At 48.3% G+C, this 20,899-nt stretch overlaps 1 protein-coding gene across 1 annotated transcript in view; it reads right to left on the bottom strand.

The window, feature by feature from the left end:
- Positions 1–20,899, bottom strand: part of LIG3 (DNA ligase 3) — a 232,372-nt gene that overhangs the window by 93,120 nt on the left and 118,353 nt on the right. The gene's annotated exons all lie outside the window — the stretch shown is intronic.

Raw genomic sequence — 20,899 nt, 5'->3', positions numbered from 1 at the left:
TGCCAAACATACCATCTGACTATTCCTAATCTGTTGAACATGATTTGATATGTAGGATTTTAAACCATTTAAGTACAGTGTCAGCTATCCAGTTGCCAAAATTGTAAAATAAAGTGATCCACTGTGTCAAATGGTGAACAAACATCTAAAATTACCAGAAGATAGCTCTTGGCAAAAGCAATCATTCATATATTTTGAATTTCTATGATATTTGTTTTCCGATAGAGCTTAATCCATTTAACAGCATTTAAAAGAAAATTGGTTCTTACCTGCTAATTTTCGTTCCTGTAGTACCAACGGATCAGTCCAGACTCCTGGGTTTATTCATCCCTGCCAGCAGATGGAGACAGAGAAAAGCCTCTCTGACACTGCTTGATATGACCTGGTACCACCTGCAGTAGTTCAGTATTGATTGTACCCAAGCTGAAAACAATGTGTGGCAAAAACTGAAAAGTGTCAAAAAACTTGTCAGTTATGAACAACCAAGAACAGAAGTTTGCTGAAAGATTATAGCTGAGCAGAAGACTCTCCCCCATTAACCTGGGTGGGCTCTGGACTGATCTGTTGCTCTCCGAATTGGTTCAAATGGAGTGTCACACAATACTCTCAGAACAAGGTTAAGGTTCCAGGGAGGACAACTTTCCACACCGCAGGACGCAAATTCTTAACTCCCTGAAGAAACCTCTGTACATCCGGATGAGAGAATAAGGAATAGCCCTCAATCTTTCCTTGTAAGCAGGCTAAAGCTGCTACCTGCTCCCTAAAGGAATTAAAATCCAGGCCTTCAGACAAACAGTCTTGTAGGAAAGACAATATTTGAGAAATGGAGGCACGAACCACTTGTATTCCTTGGTCGGTACACCAAGCCTCAAAGACCTTCCATACCCGAACATATGAGAGGGAAGTAGACTGCCGCCTAGCTTGCAAAAACGTAGCAATCACTGACTCTGGATATCCTCTCCGCCTTAAGCAACGCCATTCAAAAGCCAAGCCGCTAGACAAAAGCAATCTGCCTGGTCGGAAAATACAGGACATTGATAAGAAAAGATCCGGAAGATGACTGAAGCACAGTGGACCGTCCACCGCTAGATTGACGAGATCTGCAAACCACGGACGACGCAGCCATTCTGGAGCTACTAGGATCACCTTCCCGGAGGCCATGGAGAGAAAACAAAGCAAGATTCCCCGAGGTCAAGGCACTACTAGAGCGTCGACTCCCTCGGCCCCGTACTCCCTGTTGCGACTGAAAAAGAGAGGAGCCTTCGCATTGAGCCGAGTTGCCATCAAATCGACGCGAGGATAACCCCACCTTTTCCGGATGAGCCACATCGCGGGCTCCAACTCCTACTCACCTGGATCTAAGCTTTGACAACTGAGAAAATCCGCCTGAACACTGTCGACACCCGCGATGAGATGCCGCTAACTGAACCAAGTACAGCTTCGCCCATTGAAACAGCTCCTGAGCTTCCAATGCCACCCCCTGGCTCTTGGTGCCGCCCTGACGATTGATGTAAGCAACCGTTGTGGCATTGTCCAACAGAACCCTGACCGAACGACCCTGAACGAGGGGGAGAAATGTTTGAAGTGCGAGCCGCACCACCCTAGTCTCCAACCGATTGATAGGCCACGAGGCTTCTACCGCCGACCAAGTGCCCTGGGCCAACTGCCCTCGCAGACCACTCCCCAACCAGAGAGATTGGCATCGGTAGTGAGAACTACCCACTCCAGAACCTCAAGACTGACACCACGCTGCAGACTGGACGACTGTAGCTACCACGAAAGGCTGCTCCGTACCGACGCATCCAGAAAGACCGGCAAATGAAACGCCTGCGACAGAGGATTCCATTTCTCCAACAGGGTCCTTTGAAGTGGATGCATGTGCGCGAAGGCCCACGGCACTAACTCCAGCATTGAGGCCATCGAGCCCAGAACCTGCAAAATATCCCAGGCTCTGGCACCTTCAACGCCAACAAGCGGCGAACCCTCCAATGATTTCTCCCAAATCAGCCAATCGTCGAGATAAGGGTGCACCAACACTCCCTCGCGCTGACGAGCTGCCGCCGCCACCATCACTTTGGTGAATGTGCGAGGAGCTGTGGCTAATCTGAAGGGAAGAGCTTGAAACTGGAAATGCTGACCCATCACTGTGAATCTCAGAAAATGCTGATAATCCGGGCAAATGGGAATATACAGCTACGCCACCATCAGATCCAGGGAGGCCAAAAACTCCCGAGAGCACACCGCTGCAATTACTGACCATAAAGTCTCAATTCGGATGCGTGGTATCTTTAAGGACACGTTGACAGACTTGAGGTCCAGGATGGGGCGAAACGTTCCCTCCTTTTTCAGCACCACGAAATAGATGGAGTAACGACCCCTGCCCCGTTCGTGTGGAGATACCGGGATCACCGCCCCCAACTCGCGCAACACCTCCCGAATCACCAGATGCTTCGCCGAGAACCCGCAAGGGGAGGCTAAGAAGAGATTGCGAACGGGACATGTAAACTAACGAGTAACCATCTCTTACCACCAAGAGGACCCACTGATCCTGTGTAACCTTGGTCCACTCCCCATAAAAATCTGCCAGCCGGCTCCCTATATAGGGAACAGCGGAGTGGACTGGCTTCACTTCATTGGGAGGACTTAACTGTAAGCTGCTCCCCCAGCCGAGGGAGCCCTGAAAGGCCTTCGTCTGCCACAAAAGGACTGACCCCAACTGGAGCCCCACGATTGAAAAGGCTTCTGTGACTGCGACCCCACCTGGGACCTCCAGAAGGACAAGACCATCTACCTTCCCTAAACTGGGACTGAAAAACCTGGCAACTCCTAGACCTTAGTTTCACTCTATTGTTTGATCAGCTGCTCCAGCTGCTCCCCAAACAAGAGACAACCCTTAAAGGCAAGGAACTAACTGGGCCTTAGAGGACATATCTGCAGACCAGTGACTGAGCCATAGCAAACGTCAGGCCACCACCGCAGAACTCATAACTCGCGACAGCAAACGCACCAACTCATAAAGCGCATCAGCCACGTATGCGACAGACGCTTCCACGCAATCCGCATTTGACGTGTCAGATCCAGGTAACGTTTGGTCATACTGCACCCAGCGTAAACAAGCTCTTTGCATAAAGCCGGAGCAAATGGCGGCCCGGAGCCCCAAGGCTGCCCCCTCAAAGATTCTGTAGGGCTATCGGCTTTAACTATTGATGCACTAGTCAACAAACCGCGGCAAGGGTTCTTATGGGCATCAGTCGCTATGATCATATTTCTCCAATTTTATATTCTTTACATTGGTTACCCATATCATGGCAAATTCAATTTACCGTTAATTGAAGAAATTACTTACCTGATAATTTCGTTTTCCTTAGTGTAGACAGATGGACTCAGGACCAGTGGGTTATGTGCTCTTCTCCTAGCAGATGGGAAACGGAGTCAGATTTCAAAGCTGTCACCCTAGATATACCCCAGCAGAGACCTCAGCTCATCAGTATACTTTTCGAAAAGCCATTGTGGATATATATTTGCTTAACTAACTTAATTAAAACTGATTAACTTGATTGAACTGATTTAAAAAAAACTGGAGACTGCCAGTGCACTCAGCCAATTAACACCGACACTGGACAACTGCAGATGTCTTGAACTAAGGGTAGGCAAAGGCTTACCCGTATTTGCTTAATTTCGAGGTTCGCTTCCCGAGGTTCTCCTTCTCTGGGGCAGCCGTGGGCGGGATGCTGAGTCCATCTATCTACACTAAGGAAAATGAAATTATCAGGTAAGTAATTTCTCCATTTCCTAGCGTGTAGCCAGATGGACTCAGGACCAGTGGGGATGTACAAAAGCTACTCCCAGACAGGGCGGGAGGCTGCCCATGGCCCACTTAGTGCTGCCCTCGCGAAGTCTGCATCTTCTCGGGCTTGAACATCCAGGTGGTAGAACCTGGAGAAGGTGTGTAGGGAGGACCACGTCGCTGCCCAACAGATCTTGGCGGGTGACAGCAGCTTGGTTTCTGCCCAAGATACTGCTTGGGCCCTAGTAGAATGAGCCTTAACCTGTAGGGGTAAGGGCTTTCCTGCCTCTATGTAGGCCACCTTGATTACTTCCTTGATACAGCGAACTATGTCGCCCACGAGGCCACTTCTCTCCTTGATTCTTCCCACTGTGGAGAATGAACAAGTGATCCATTTTGCGCACCGGTTCCAATCTTTCCAGGTATCGCACGAGGAGTCTGCCGATATTTAGATGGTGAAGAAAACGTGAGTCTTCCGAGTCCTTATGTTCATCCGGAGATGGTAGGGAGATGGCTTGGTTCAAATGAAACTTGGAAACCACTTTCGATAGGAAGGAAGGGACGGTGCACAGCTGTATGATTCTGTGAGTGAACCTAAGGAACAGTTCCCAACAGGATAGTGCCTGTAGTTCAGAGATGCAACGAGCTGAACATATTGCCACCAGGAATACAGTCTTCAATGTTAAGAGGCGTAGTGACAGACTGCGTGTTGGTCTGAAAGAAGCCCCCGCTAGGAAGTCTAATACCAGATTGAAGTTTCAGAGGGGCACCGGCCACTTTAGTTGTGGCCAAAGTTGCTTAACCCCTTTTAAGAAACGAGTCAAATCCGGATGAGCTGATAGACAGATTCTGTTCACTTCGACTCTGAAGCAGGAGAGGGCTGCTACTTGGACCTTGAGGGAGGTGAGTGACAACCCCCTTCTTCATACCGTCCTGTAGGAACTCCAGAATCATGGGGATCTTGGCCATCCACAGGAGGTATCCCGCAGCCCTCACACCAGGCTTCGAATATTCTCCAGATCCGTATGTATGCCAGAGATGTTGAGAACTTGTGCGCGTGGAACAGGGTGTCAATCACGGCCTTTGAGTAACTGCGCTTCAGGTGAGTCCTCTCAAGGGCCAGACCATAAGAGAATAGAGATGGATCTTCGTGAAGAATCAGGCCCTGCTGGAGAAGGTCCCTGTGTGGAGGTAGACACAGAAGGATCCCGCAAAGAGTCTTTGCATATCTGTGTACCATGGGCGTCTTGCCCAATCTAGGACCACTAGCAGAACTAGTCCCCTGTGGTGTTCTATCTTGCGGATGACCTTGCCCAGAAGTGGCCATGGGGGGGAAGGCATACAGTAAGTCTTCCTCTGGCCATGTCTGGACAAGAACGTCGATCCCTTGGGAGTGTGGCTCTCGTCTGCGGCTGAAGAACCTGGGGACTTGGGCACTGAGAGAGGTGGCCAGTAGGTCCATGGCTGGGAGGCCCCAGCAATTTACTATCAGTTGGAAGGCTGTGGTCGACAGCGTCCATTCCCCCGGGTCCAGGCTCTCTCTGCTGAGACGTTGTCTTTTCCTGCGATGTGGGAGGCCGAGATCCTTTGTAGGTTTATCTCCGCCCATGCCATGAGAGGATCTATCTCCAGAGACACCTGCTGGCTCCTGGTTCCTCCCTGGCAGTTGATGTAGGCAACCATTGTAGCATTGTCAGACATTACTCGGATCGCTTTGCTGTGGCTGAATCGCAGGCACGCTAGTCTGACTGCTCGAGCTTCCAGGCGGTTTATGTTCCATCCCACCTCTTCCTTGCTCCATTGTCCCTGGGCTGTCAGTTCCTGACAGTGAGCTCCCCATCCTCGTAGGCTCGCATCTATGGTGAGCACGATCCAGTTCGGTGGGGATAGGTTTACTCCTCTGCTTAGGTGGTCTTCCTGTAGCCACTAGTGAAGCTGAGAACGTACCTCCGCTGGTAGTTGGAGGCGAATTGAGTAGTCTCGGGACAGTGTGTTCCAGCGTGACAGTAAGGAGCACAGGAGTGGTCGCATGTGAGCCCTTGCCCATGGAACGACCTCCAGGGTTGATGCCATGAGCCTGAGGACTTGAAGATAGTCCCATACCTTGGGACGTGCATTAATCATCAATCATCGTAATTGTTCCTTCTCTCCTCGGGGGAGGGAGGCAGACTTTGTTCTGTTTGGTGTCGAAACAGGCCCCCAGGTACTCTAGAGACTGAGAGGGTTGCAGACTGCTCTTGACCTTGTTCACGACCCAACCGAGTTCCTGCAGTAGGTTCTTGACTCTGCTGGTCACTTGCCGGCTCTCTTCCGAAGACTTTGCCCTGATCAGCCAGTCATCCAAGTAAGGGTGTACCAAGATCCCTTCCTTCCTCAGTGTTGCCGCCACAACCACCATAATTTTGGAAAATGTTCTGGGGGCGGTTGCTAGGCCGAAGGGTAGCGCTCGGAACTGGTAATGGTGACCTAGTATCGCAAAGCATAAAAAATGCTGGTGATCTTGATGGACTGGAATGGGAAGCTAGGCTTCAGAGAGGTCCAGGGAGGTTAGGAGCTCTCCTAGTTGTATTGCTATTATTACAGAGCGAAGAGTCTCCATGCAGAAGTGTAGTGTCCGCAGATGACAGTTGATGTTCTTGAAATCCAAGATGGGTCAGAATAATCCTTCTTTCTTGGGAACAATAAAATAGATGGAATAGCGCCCCATATTTTGTTGGGGCGTAGGAACCGGAGTTATTGCCTTCAGACTGAGTAGTCTTGTCAGAGTGGCTGCCACTGCCTGTCTCGGTGTGGAAGTGGCAGGATGATATAAATTTGTCTTGACAGAAGCTGCGGAACTCCAGAAAGTAACCTTCTCGAATGATGTTTAGTACCCATTTGTCCGACGTGATCTCGACCCGTCAATGATAGAAGAGGGAAAGTCGACCCCCTATTTCTTCTTCCTGTGGATGGGTCGTCCCATTTTCATTGGGGAGTATGGCCGGAGCCTGCCCCCGGGCCTGTTCCTCTCTTGATTTGTCAGTTCCGAAAGGGCTGGGGGGGCTTCCTGAGGGATGAGGTGCCTGAAACTGCGAGTTCCTGTAGGGGCGAAAGCATTGAGAGCCCTTGCCCCTAGTTCTTCTGGGGGAGGGGAACTGGGATCTTTTACCCCTGTCCTCCGGTAGCTGAGGCACTGGAGATTCACCCCACTTGCTAGCTAACTTCTCCAATTCACTTCTGAATAAGAGAGACCCTTTAAAAGTCATCCTTGTGAGATTTGCTTTAGAGGTCGAGTCAGCAGACCAATTCCGCAACCATAACTGTCTTCTGGCTGCCACTACCGAGGTTACTCCTCTGGCTGAGGTACGCACCAGATCTGAGCTTGCATCAGTCAGGAAGGCTGCTTCAGGTTCAATCATTTCACCGGTAAATGTTCCTACGTTGTTTGCCTCTCTCGAGAGGAGCAAACAGGAACATGCCACCAGAGCACAGCAGGAAGCAATCTGCAGTGTCATTGCTGTTGCATCGAAGGCCTGCTTAAGGATGGATTCTAATAGTCTATCCTGAGTATCCTTCAATGAAGCCCCTCCCTCAATAGGAATGGTTGTTCGCTTTGAGACGACACAGACCATGGCGTCCACTTTCAGAAAATGCAGGCATTCCTTGGTCGCTGTTTCCAGAGGGTAACAAGGCTTCCAAGACCTGACCTCCTTTAAAGCTGGCCTCTGAGGCATCCCACTCCAGGTCAATCAATTCCTGGATGGCTTCCATCATTGGGAAGCAGCATGAGGCTTTACGAAGGGACACCAAGATGGGGTTCTTCTTTGGTTCCGCCATAGGGTCCGTGCCTGGGATCCCCAGAGTTTGGGAAAGGGCTGATAATTCATCCCTGTGGAAGAAGCAAAGCATGGTTCTGTTTGGTTCCAGGCCTGGAGGGATTTCTCCTTTTTCCAGAGCGCCGCCATCATCATCTGAGGTATCTGGGTCCCCATCCGGGAAATTCTTGGTTATTTATGTTTTTTTTTTTATATACTGACATTCAACTAAAGTCATCACATCGGTTTACATAAAAATTCGAGAGGTTACATTGTAGTAGAAAATAGAGAAAATAACAGAAGAAAAAATAAAAGAGAAATAAATAAATTAAAATTTGGTGTTAATTCTTATGTTATAAATGCTATTTGAAAAAGCCATGTTTTTACATTTTTTTAAAAAGTTTGAGAGGATGATTCAAGTCTCAGTTCAGTTGGAAGTGTATGCCATAAAAGAGGTCCAGCTATTGAGAAGGCACGTTGACTTGTTGAAATGAGGTGGTACAGTTTTGGAGAGGGAGTTTCAAGGAGACCAGTGTTTGTGGAACGCAAATTTCTTTTTGGAACTTGGAAGAGAAATGTTGTATCCATCCAACTCATCTTGTTATTGTACAAGGCTTTGGGGTAGATTTTAAAAAAAGAGCGCGATCGCGTACTTTTGTTCGCGCAGCAGGCGCAAACAAAAGTACGTTGGATTTTATAAGATTCGCGCATAGCCACGCGTATCTTATAAAATCCTGGATAGGCGCGCGCAAGGCGGCCGATTTTGGGCAGCCTGCGCGCGCCAAGCGCGCAGCCTGCCTCCGTTGCCTCCGAGGCCGCTCCGAAATCGGAGCGGCCTCGGAGGGAACTTTCTTTCGCCCTCCCCTCACCTTCCCCTTCCTTCCCCTACCTAATCCACCCCCCCCCCCCCCCCCGGCCCTATCTAAACCCCCCCTTACCTTTGTCCCTCAATTTATGCCTGCTAGAAGCAGACGTAAATCTATGCGCGCCAGCAGACTGCTGGCGCGCCGTCATCCGACCCGGGGGCTGGTCCGGAGGCCTCGGCCACGCCCTCGAAACGCCGCATCCCGCCCCCGAAACGCCGCGTCACTTGGTCCCACCCCCCGACACGCCCCCTTAAAAAAACCCCAGGACTTACGCGTGTCCCGGGGCTCTGTGCGCGCCAGCGGCCTATGCAAAATAGGCGCACCGGCGCATGAGGGCCCTGCTCGCGTAAATCCGGGCGGATTTACGCAAGCAGGGCATTTAAAATCTGCCCGTTTATGAATAAGGGATAAAGCCTTGTATTGAATTCTATAAAATATTGGTAACTAGTGTAGGTCTTTCAGGACTAGAGTAATGTGATTTGATCTTCTGAGGTTGCTGAGTAATCTAGCCGCAGCATTTTGTAAGAGTTGAAGCGATGCAATGGTGGAGGCAGGTAATCCAAGACGTATTGCATTGGTTAGGCGAGGCATGTCTCGAGGCATCCGAACATGGCCGGGAGGATCCTGTGTTTCCGGCAAGGGTTGAACCCAAGTCGCAGCCGGGGCTGATTGTGCCTGAACGAAGGCTTGCAGCCCCTGGAAAGATTCTAGGCAGGAGAAGGTCCCTGGGTCCATGTTAACCCCAGGGGGAGTCAGAGTAGGGGCCCCTGAGGTGCCCTCTTGTAGATATGCCATTTTGGAGTTGCATAGATCCGGGATGCTATCGTTTGTAGTAGTTCCGGACCCATTCTCCAACAGTGAGGGAGCAGGCTTTGGTCCCCCCCTGGGCTTCTTCGCAATGACACAGGCAGGACTCCAGTTCAGGCTGTGAGGCTCTGATGTGTCAGGCTGTGCAAAGAGTGCCTTCTGGGCTTCTTGGATGCCGGAGCCATTGCCTCTATGTCTAGGCACTCAGGTAATGTGCTTCAATATGCGTGCAGTTATCCGTGTGAGCACAATGCGCATGTATAGTTTTAAGCACTGCTGAGCGTATATTTATACATAGAAACATAGAAATGACGGCAGAAGAAGACCAAATGGCCCATCCAGTCTGCCCGGCAAGCTTCCCTCATTTCTTCTCTCATACTTATCTGTTTCTCTTAGCTCTTGGTTCTAATTCCCTTCCACCCCCACCATTAATGTAGAGAGCGGTGATGGAGCTGCATCCAAGTGAAATATCTAGCTTGAGTAGTTAGAGGTAGTAGGGGTAGTAACCGCCGCAATAAGCAAGCTACACCCATGCTTATTTGTTTTTACCCAGATTATGTTATACAGCCCTTATTGGTTGTTTATCTTCTCCCCTGCCGTTGAAGCAGGGAGCTATGCTGGATATGCGTGAGGTATCAGTTTTTTTCTTCTCCCCTGCCGTTGAAGCAGAGAGCTATGCTGGATATGCATTGAAAGTGAAGTATCAGGCACATTTGGTTTGGGGTAGTAACCGCCGTAACAAGCCAGCTACTCCCCGCTTTGTGAGTGTGAATCCTTTTTTCTTCTCCCCTGCCGTTTAAGCAGAGAGCTCTGCTGGATGTGTGAAGTAACAGTTTTTCTTTTCCCCTGCTGTTGAAGCAGAGAACTATGCTGGATATGCATTGAAGTGAAGTATAAGAATGGAGTGATCAAGCTAGTTGAAAGGCATCAGGAATAGAGGAAGGTGGAGGTAGTAATTTGGATATTTGGTTTGGGGTAGTAACCGCCGTAACAAGCCAGCTACTCCTGTCTTTGTGAGTGCAAATCCTTTTTTCCACATTTCCTCTTGCTGTTGAAGCTTAGAGTGATGTTGGAGTCACAGTAACCATGTGTATGTTTAATGAATAAGGGTATTGTCTCCAGGCAGTAGCCATCATTCTGGCGAGTCACCCACTCTTCATTGGCGGCCTCTTGACTTTATGGATCCACAGTGTTTATCCCACGCCCCTTTGAAGTCCTTCAACGTGCGGTTGTGCGTGCGTCTAAGTTGAAGGCGCACAAGTTGGGCGCATTCACCGACTGGCCTGCCCCGTGCATACCGCCGGATGAGAAGGAAAGATGTTGCCGACTCCCCCGCGCATAAGATGGCACGCCTGCCCCCCCCCCCCCCGAGGGTCTCCACATGTTCGGACCCCCTGCACCAGACCATGGCCTAGCCCAACCAAGGCTGCTCAACCTGATCGGTGCTCCCTTTTACCTCGCCGGGTGAAATTCGGAATTGGGACGGCACTCCGAGCCCCGGAGACCTTAGTTTAAAGTTTTCCTCTTACCTGGTCTCAGCACTTACTGATCGCATGCCAGGACAGTCTCCAGCTGCGGGGGAGAGGGCTTTACCTTCACTGCCACGCTCAGATGTGCACCCGCTGCCTTTCATCCACTCTAGGCGCAAAGTCCACGCCGGGGTTACCGGCTACCGGACCAAGGCTCACCTCTGAGGGATATTGAAATCACTTCAGGAATTCTCAATTGGGGGAGGGAGCCTTAGGTATCACCGCAAGAGAGCAGGGCTAGTCTTCTTGAGGTAAATTTTGTCTTCTTGCTGTAATTTCCTAACACTGTGCTAGTGTGGGATAGTGTCCGCATCTGCTAGGAGACGGAGAGATACTGAAGAGCTGAGGTCACTGCAGGGGTATATCTAGGGTGACATCAGCTTTGAAATCTGACTCAGTCTCCCATCTGCTAGCAGAAGAGCACATAACCCACTGGTCCTGAGTCCACCTGGCTACAGGCTAGGAAATTAATATTTAAAGCACTGCAGAACAGTGCACCATCTCTTTCTGCATCCATGCTAAAACTATCTCCCACCAAGTAATCTGCGATCTTCTGGTCAGATGCTATTAGACATTAGTCCACTATTTTGCTCGCATTGACTGTGTGAAACCAGAGCAAGAACCTTTATAATAGCTGGCCCCACATTATGAATGCATTGCCACCTCTTATGAGAGCAGAATAGTCCTTAAAACGCCTCTGAAAGAAATTGAATGGATTCTTCTTCTCAGGCTTTTGGGGTCAGTCAGACATTATAATATCCTTTTGCCCTTCTGTTGGTATGGCTCTGGTTGTACTTGGGCTCAATGCTTTTGACTGTCATCTTAGTATAATTGGGCATTTTTTATTCTTATCCATGTGTCTGTTTGTATCATTATAATTATGATCTATCAGTTTTATTTTTATTTGATTATATTTGTTTAAATATTTTTTGACAAATTGTTTTGTATTGTTTTTATGGTTTCTTTTATGAGTGGTTTTTGTTACCTACCTAAAAGGGTAGCTTGGTGGGATATAAATAGTTTAAATAAGTTTCACGTGCAATACAAAAAATTTAAATTCTAATACCGAGTTCTTATAATTGTTGGGTCTTTGAGATTTCTCATGAAAAGATCTTGGAGGTACTTAGGGGTGTTTCTACACTTTTCTTTGTGGGCCCTTTTTGAGTCGCCTCCAAATACAGTTTTGAATTCTCAGGTACTACTGTAGTATTTTGTTTGTTTTGGTGGAGAAGATCAGATAAATAGAAGATTTCCAACATGGCATCCCATTTAATACACTTCCAGCACAGTGCATTTTGTGCTTTTACTTTTTTTTTAAAATGAAGATGGAAGTCAGACGACAATCTGGATTGGGGAAAGAGATCCAGGATACATTTCTCAACACCTATCCCTTCACACCCCTCTGTCCTCCACATTCACAGCCCCTTTGATCATCTTGCTCTCTTCCATATCCCTCCCATTCCACAGTTCCTCCAATTCCTTAACTCACTCCCCAGTGCTCTTCTAATCCCCTCACTCATAGTCTGCCATCCACCCTGGTATGGCATGGTAAATTCCACAATCCTTACCACAGCCACGAGACTAGGGGTCCTGCTTATGGTTTGCTTGTATTACTGATACTTTATTCTCCCCACTGCACCCTGCAATTTCTCCTCTCCCTATGCCTGATGTATCACGTATCATTTCATGTAATCCATCTTGTATCCTCCCTAGGAAAAGGTGGAACAAATGAATATAAATACATTTATCTTATACATGCTAAATACTTATTTGCAAATAACTCTCCGTTTACTTGCTGTGATAACTTCATTGCTTTCCTCAGCTTTTCTACATATTCTTCCCTACTTTCCTCTTCCTGACATTTTTTTCTCAATGCTGATTTTTGCACTTACCTTTTCTGCTACTTTTCAAAATTCGTACTGGTTTCTTGTTATCTTTTAATTGCTTTCCTGCAGTGGAAAGGCTTTGTAGCCTTGTGTTAATCTTTGGATACACAATATAATGTAACCCAATGGTCTCAACCTTGAAATAGATTGGTATTCACTGATTTAATCTATTTCACTATGTTGCTTTAAGTATTTATTGTGCTGTTTTAACAAAGCAACATTGATCTTTATCAGTGACCTGTGGTCTTCTGATTGGTTTTAGCTCTGCCTGAATTTGACACAAGCAGACATGCAAACATAAGCATCATGGTTTTAAGGTTGCCACGCCAAATGCCACGCTAAAGGAGCCATGGGACGCGCCTAAAGTTGCTGTTTTGGAGAAATCATCTACATTAAGTAATATTCGTTCCCCTGAAGCACAAAAGGTCATCTTTCAAAACCCAGCAGCCTGGACTGATCTGGTACATACAGGGAATGGCTCACAGGGTTTGAAATATTTAAAAGCCATGTTAGTGTACCCAATGTTTTAGTCATGAAACATAAATGTTTTGAAAGACAAGGAATTTGACACCATACCGAGATAAGTACAATTTTACTTGCAAATTTGAACACACACAAAAAATAAGTTTGCGATATCAGTAAAAGAAAGGACCGATGTCATATTATGTTGGGCATTAGCAACTACCGTGTTTCCCCGAAAATAAGACAGTGTCTTATATTAATTTTTGCTACCAAAGATGCACTAGGCCTTATTTTCAGAGGATGCCTTACTTTTCCATGAAGAAGAATTCACATATATTGTTGAACAAAAAAATGAACATTTATCATATTCTGAATAGTTGTCTGGTTATGATGGTTTGTGATGACAACTAACTGTGAATCCTGCAGGGTAAAAAAATCTCAGCTGCATGCTCTGGTGTTCTGTGCGACGGGCATGCTCCCAAATAAAAACTTTGCTAGGTCTTACTTTCGGGGGAGGTCTTATATTTAGCAATTCAGCAAAACCTCTACTAGGTCTTATTTTCAGGGGATGTCTTATTTTCGGGGAAACAGGGTAGTAAGATGCTTCATAAGCTATATGCCCTTCATATGAAGGTCCTATATATTATGCTTTTGCTTGTTTAATAGTTTGTGGTTGAAGCTTAAGTGGCACAATATTTATAAAGTGGGTGGAAGTTTTTGTTGTTTTTAATTGTAGTCTTTCTAGCTATTCTTTCACTTTACTGTATAACGGTTTTTATTTTCAGTCAAGTAAAAAAATACAACAACTAGCCGGAAGTGAGGTGGTGCTTCGCCCACTCCCGGCATATGTTACAAGCAAGCAACTAACATCAACAGACCCACCCTCCCCCCCACCCCCCCAGATCTCCGGAACACCATCCTCAAGAAGTTCAAACCGCATCAAGTCAAGGCAGTCCACTGTTCCCACAAGGCACCAAAGAAAGCCCGAGCCGGCCCATCAAGCATTAAGGAGCAAACTCCGGGTTCGATGCGGAAGGGTCTGGATATACAGCTGCCACACCGAAAGAAATCGTCGTCTAGCAGTGGGTGAGTGTCGAGCCAGCATATTCTCCATGGTCATCAACGAATGAAATCCGTTCCTCCACGCCCAATAAGACGGAGCATCCGGCGACCGCCAGTTGGAGAGGATGATTTTCTTACCTACAATACAAGCCTTTGCCACAAGTAAACGTGAGCCAAGATCTCGGATGCGAATGGGCGATATACAGCCAAATAAAAGCCACAAGGGGGTAACGGGAATAACTACATTCAAGAAATCGGCCAGATAATCTGCAATACGCCCCCAAAACCGTTTAATCGGGGGACAAGTCCAAAAAACATGGGACAAGGTGCCCAAGGCATGACCGCACCGAGGGCACCCCGCCCCAGAGACCAGTTTAAAGTGGTAAGCCATCTGGGGGGCAATGTACGCCCTGCACAAAAACTTATATTGCATGTCCCTGTAATATTGGTTAACCGAGATCTTGGCTGCACGGCGAAAACACACCTTAATAATATTCGGGGTAAGGGCAAAATCACCATCATTAGTCCAGCGAGTGGCCAACAGTACAAACATGTCACCCCCCCCTACCAGTCGCAACTGGGAATAATAATGGGACAAAGACGGTATCGCGCGACCCTCCAATTGAAACAACCGTTTCATAGTTTGAAAAGTGGCTGGGTCTTTATGTGCCTCCGGAAGAGATCGGAGGTAGTGCGACAGTTGCAAATAAGAGAATGTGTGGACCGTCCCCAGCCCATAAGTTTCCTTAACTTCCTGAAATGTGAAGGGCTGCCCCTCAGAGGTAAACAAATGTCCCAGATGAGTGACCCCATGTGCCTGCCATGTCTGGAACCCCCTAGATTGCATTCCCGGGGTAAACTCTGCATTACCCCTGACCGGGAGGAAGTAAGCACAGTGAGGGGAGATACCCAACCGACGAGCAACCCGCCTCCAGGTTAAGCGGAGGGGTCGGACCAAGGGTGCAGTCACCAAGATCGAGGGCAGTCTAGCCGAAGGTGCCTGTAACCCGTAAGCAGGCGCAATAGGGGCCTGTAAAGCCCTCTCAGATTCGATGGAGGTGAACGTCCCCGAGTCTAACAACCAGTCGCGAAGGACCCGCAAATTACACGCCAAATTATACAGCCCCAGATCTGGTACCCCCAGACCTCCCCTCCCCCATTTGGCTTGCAACCAGGACAATGGGACACGCGACTTCCCCCCTCGCCAAAAAAATTTCCGCAGCAAAGTATCCAGGTAACGCAAGTCTGCCCGTTTAAGAAGGATGGGGACATTTTGGAGGAAGTAAAGCCACTTAGGGAGCAAACACATTTTAAAAAGATTAATCCGGCCACTGAGGGAGAGAGGTAGGGTTTTCCATCGGAGCAGACTATCGGCTGTGTCCCTCAAAAGCCCCGGGACGTTAGCCTGATAAATCTGATCTGGGGCCGCAGGAATGTACACCCCCAGATATCGAAGAGGACCCCGAGCCCACTGTAACGGAAAGTCCCCCGGCCAAGTGGTCGATAATGACGCCGGGTAAGCCAGCACCGAGGACTTATTGGCATTCATCTGTAAGCCCGAAAAGACCCCAAACAATTCAATTAAAGAAAGGAGACGAGGGACGGAATCATGAGGCTTTGTGACAAGGACAAGCAAATCATCAGCGAAGGCCACCCCTTTAAAAATCCTGGAGCCGAAGCGGACTCCCCGTATTCCCCGCTCCTGGTGCAACGCTAACAAAAAAGGCTCCAATTGCAAAATAAATAACAGCGGGGACAGAGGGCAGCCCTGGCGCGTCCCTCGTGTCACCTTGAACTCGTCAGATCGACTGCCATTTAACAGAATCACTGCCCTGGGGTCCGCGTACAACAGGCGTACAGCCTGAAGAAAAAAACCTCCGAATCCCATCTGTTCCAACAGGCGAAACAGGTATCGCCACTCCACCCGGTCAAACGCCTTCTCCGCATCAAAACTGATGACCAGGTGGGGCTCCTCCAACCAGCGACATATAGTCATCGCCGTCAGCACTCTCCTAACGTTCGCCAAAGCATACCGCTGGCGGACAAAGCCCACCTGGTGATCGCTGATCAAGGTGGGCAGGATTGCGGCCAGGCGATCAGCCAGGATTTTAGCCAAAATTTTGTGATCTAAATTTAAAAGGGAGATGGGGCGGTAAGACCCCGGTAGAAGAGGGTCCTTCCCTGGCTTTGGTAAAAGAGTAATAAATGCCATATTCTCTCCTTCCGGAAAGTGTCCCCGGGAAACCATCTCAGAGAACCCCGCAGCCAATGGGCTCGCTATTTGGTCTTTCAGAACTTTGAAAAATTCTGCCGTGTAACCGTCTGGCCCTGGTGCCTTAAAATCCTGCAATTGTTGGATAGTCAGGAGAACATCCCGGGCACTGATGGGCTGGTTGAGGGCATCCCGCTGAAGCACCGTCAACTGAGGCAGTGGTAAGTCCGAGCAAAACCGCTCACCCTCCCCCCCTCCCCCATCCTCAGTGGAGTACAAGTTGGCGTAAAACGTGCGAAATCCTTTAAGAATCAATTTAGTATCGCTAGCGACCTCGGTTGGGGAGATTCGCAACGCCGGGACAAAGCGACTTGGACGCGCCGACCGGATCAAATTAGCCATCAACTTGCCAGCTTTGTCACTATATTGATATAATTGGAAGCGATAGTACTGATAGCTCTTAGTCGCCCGTTGATGGATCAGGGAGTTGAGTGCCATCTGAAGCGTTCGAAAGCCAAAGGGAGTCATCGTATTATCCCGTCGCGCCAGGGACTGCCTAGCCTTCCGCAATTGGGTAGTGAGAACCAGAATCTGCTTGTCCTTCATCCGCCTATGATGGGCCACATAGGATATAATTTCCCCACGGAGAACCGCCTTAGCAGTATACCAAAAAAGGGAGGGTTGTTGAACATGTGCTTGATTATTGGCCACAAAGTCTGCCCATTTGCTACGTAAACATTCGTGGAACTTTTTATCATGTGTTAGAAAATACGGGTAACGCCAGCCCGGACTACCCCGCCCCCCACTGGTCAGACACAAGTCAATCCAAACTGGAGCATGATCAGAGATAACTATATTATCTATACCCGCAGCCTGCACATTTGAAAAAGCGTGGTCACTGATCAAAAAATAATCCAACCGCGCAAAAGATATTCTTTCACTTTATTCATAACCTTTTAACAGAAACAGCAGATGATTGGGAGTAGAGAAGAGTACGTATGTAGATCAATCTAGCCTCAACATATACTTCAGACAAGGCACTATATCAATAAGTTTATAGGTCGTACAGAGTAGAGGAATGGAGTAGCAGCCTAGTGGCTATGAACCAGAGAAATCAGGGTTCAAATCCCAATGCCGCTCCTTGTGACCTTGTTGCCTCAGGTACAAACTTATAGGGTCATTCCTTTATTGTGCGATGTGGCTGTATTGAGGCGGTGGTATTAAAATTAGGGGGAAGGGGAGGAATGTGGGCTGGTTTGGGCAGAGTTATCGCCCAGCAGCGTTGCAGGCAGTAATGTTTTTCACATCATTGCCGGCAGCTCTACAGGAAATAACTACACCTTTTCCCGTGGTGCTAAAGGGGCGATAGTGTGCGGTGCAGCCGGGTGCCCACTATCGCGCCCCCCCCCCCCCCGCCCCTTTCTTTTTTCACGAATCATCATTCTGCTACAAATATACCAGAATGATGAATCTAGGGGTTAGATTGTGAGCCCTCTGGGGACAGGGAAACACCCCACAGTACTTGAATGTAATCCACTTTGAAGAGCCAAAAAACAGAGTATAAATCAAATAAAGTTAACTTAAAGTTAAGAATATTTAACTGGCCCAGCAATCTGCTTTGTTAAACCAGGTGTCCCATTAATACAAAAGTACTCACACATGCTTAGCTCCAGAGTTCATCTTCAGATCATGTTTTATCAGCCGGATAATGCATTTCAGGTCATTTGCTGTGCACCTAAATACACAGGAAATAGATTTTACTCAACCACAGAAACATACATAAGCCATAGAACTGCCTTGTCCTCACATCATCAAAACAGCAGTGAAACAATATTTAGCTCTGCACGAGTACAGAAATAAAAATACAGGTACAGAAGTGGGGGGGACGGGACTGCCACACTTTGTTCTGTTACTATTTATGTAAGTGAAAAAGAGCCACATACTGCATAAGAGAAAGCTCCAAACTGTTTAAAAAATCCATCTTTTTAAGAAGTCATTTTTAACCTGGTACTTGCAATTGTTTCCAATAGTACTGCCAGAGCAGTAACCAGACTCCTGATGTTGTTGCAGGAATACAGCGCCTTTGAACAGTAGTGATGTAACTGCAAACGTTTCATGCAGGCAACATCAGAAGCAAGTTCATACTCCCATAATGTTGAGATTACTTACCTGATAATCTCCTTTTCCTTAGTGTATGCAGATGGACTCAGAACAAGTGGGTATAGTGTGCTCGTGCTAGCAGTTGGAGACGGATCTGACGTCAGCACGGGTATATATAGCCCCACAGGAAGTGTAGCAAATCAGTAATCTTCCTTGCAAAAGCTGTTATGGATATATGTGTACTGACTGATCAATGAATTAGTGAAAACAGGATTCCCCTGACCGATTGATAGACGCTGGAGACCGCCAGTGTTCCCAACCGGAAGGCGTCGACACCTGGTAGAGTGGACGCTCTCGTGTAAGAAATGACATGCCTTACCTTGAACTGGTGAAACCCATGTCTACCGGCAGCCTGAGCGGGATGGTGAGTCCATCTGCATACACTAAGGAAAAGGAGATTATCAGGTAAATAATCTCAACATTTCCTAGCGTGTAGCAGATGGACTCAGAACAAGTGGGATGTACAAAAGCTACTCCCGAACTGGGCGGGAAGCTGCCTGAGGACCACGTAGGACTGCCCTCGCAAATGCTGTGTCCTCCCTGGCCTGGACATCCAGACGGTAAAACCTGGAGAAGGTATGGAGGGAGGACCACGTCACCCGCCTTACATATCTCCGCGGGCGACAGCATCCTAGATTCTGCCCAAGAGGCTGCCTGCGCTCTGGTAGAATGAGCCTTGACCTGTAGAGGTGGTGACTTCCCAGACTCTACATAGGCCGCTCTGATAACTTCTTTAATCCAGCGGGCGATGGTGGGCCGAGAGGCCGCTTCCCCTTGCTTCTTCCCGCTGTGAAGGACGAACAGATGGTCCGTCTTTCGTACTGCTTCTGTCATTTCCAGGTATCTGGGCAGCAATCTGCCAATGTCGAGATGGCATAACAAACGCCCTTCTTCCGACTTCTTCAAACCCGCCGTGGTGGGCAATGATATGGTTTGATTGAGGTGAAATTGTGAGACTACTTTAGGTAAGAAGGAGGGAACCGTGCGAAGATGGATAGCCTCTGGAGTGAGCCTGAGAAAGGGATCACGGCAGGACAGCGCTTGTAGCTCTGAGATGCGGTGTGCTGAACACACTGCCAGCAGGAACACCATCTTCAATTCTCTCCCAGGGGCCAGTCCTGGGGTGGGTCCTTTCGAGGAGGCCAAAAACCTTTTCGGGACACCACAGGGGGAAGCACAGCTGGGGCTATCCTCACAATGAGGCGAGATTGGTCCAATCCTTCGTTCCAACCGTAGGAGTTTGCTTGGCATTGTTTTACGTGGAGTGGACCAAAATTACTATGGACCAGTGTTCTCAGTGTAGTAAGAGACAACTATGCTTTAGAATTTGCTCGTCCTGTTTGAGATTTATTCCTAGTTCCCCCCAGCAGTCCCCTCAACAAGCAACTAGCAGTTCAGGAAACGCTAGACCACTTGCAGAGACTAGGTGCTGCAATCCCAGTTTCCCTTGAAGTATAAGGCACAGGAAGGTATTCCATTTATTTCATTGTGCCAAAGAAGGAAGGCACTTTTTTCCCCGATACTGGACTTAAAAAGAGTGAATCCAGCTCTGAAAGATCCGCGTTTCCGAATGGAGACCCTGAAGTCAGTCACAGTGGCGGTACACAAAGATAAATTTCTGGCTTCTCTAAATTTGACAGAAGCATATCTGCACATAACTATCTGACCAGAACACATCAGTGGTTTCTATGGTTCATGGTTCTGGGTCAGCATTTTCAGTTTCAAGCTCTCCCATTCGATCTGGCGACAGCATCACACACTTTTACCAAGGTTATGGTGGTGGTGGTGGCAGATTTACGACAGGAAGGAGTTCTGGTACACCCCTATCTAGACGAATGGCTCATCAGGAAAAGGTCTGAGGCTCTCTGTCATCAATCGGTTCAGAAAGTGCTTCGGCGGCTAGAATCTCTCAGTTGGTTGGTGAACCTGGCAAAGAGACACCCGGTTCCCTTGCAGTCCCTGGAGTATCTGGGGGTTCACTTCGATACACAGAGTGGCAGAGTGTTTCTCAAGGAGGAGAGAGTGCAGAAACTACAGGGGCAGGTTAGTCGGTTGCTGGGACTGGTGATGCCCAAGTTCTGGGACTATTTGCAGGTCCTGGGCTCTATGGCTTCGACCTTGGAGTTGGTGCCATGGGTGTTTGCGCATATGTGGCCTCTGCAGAGGGCTCTTCTCTCCCATTGGAATCCATTGTCAGAGGAGTTTCATCTTCCCCTGACACTCGAGGGAGTCAGCAGGATAGTTTATCTTGGTGGCTCCTTCATTCCAACCTAGTCCGTGGTGTGGGGCTGGAGGTTCCGGATTGGGTGATTCTTACTACTAATGTCAGTCTGT

The sequence above is a fragment of the Rhinatrema bivittatum genome, chromosome 8 (genome assembly GCF_901001135.1).
Source record: "Rhinatrema bivittatum chromosome 8, aRhiBiv1.1, whole genome shotgun sequence".
Taxonomy (NCBI): Eukaryota; Metazoa; Chordata; class Amphibia; order Gymnophiona; family Rhinatrematidae; genus Rhinatrema; species Rhinatrema bivittatum.
The sequence above is the reverse complement of the archived record's forward strand: the minus strand, read 5'-3'. Positions and strand labels throughout refer to the sequence as shown.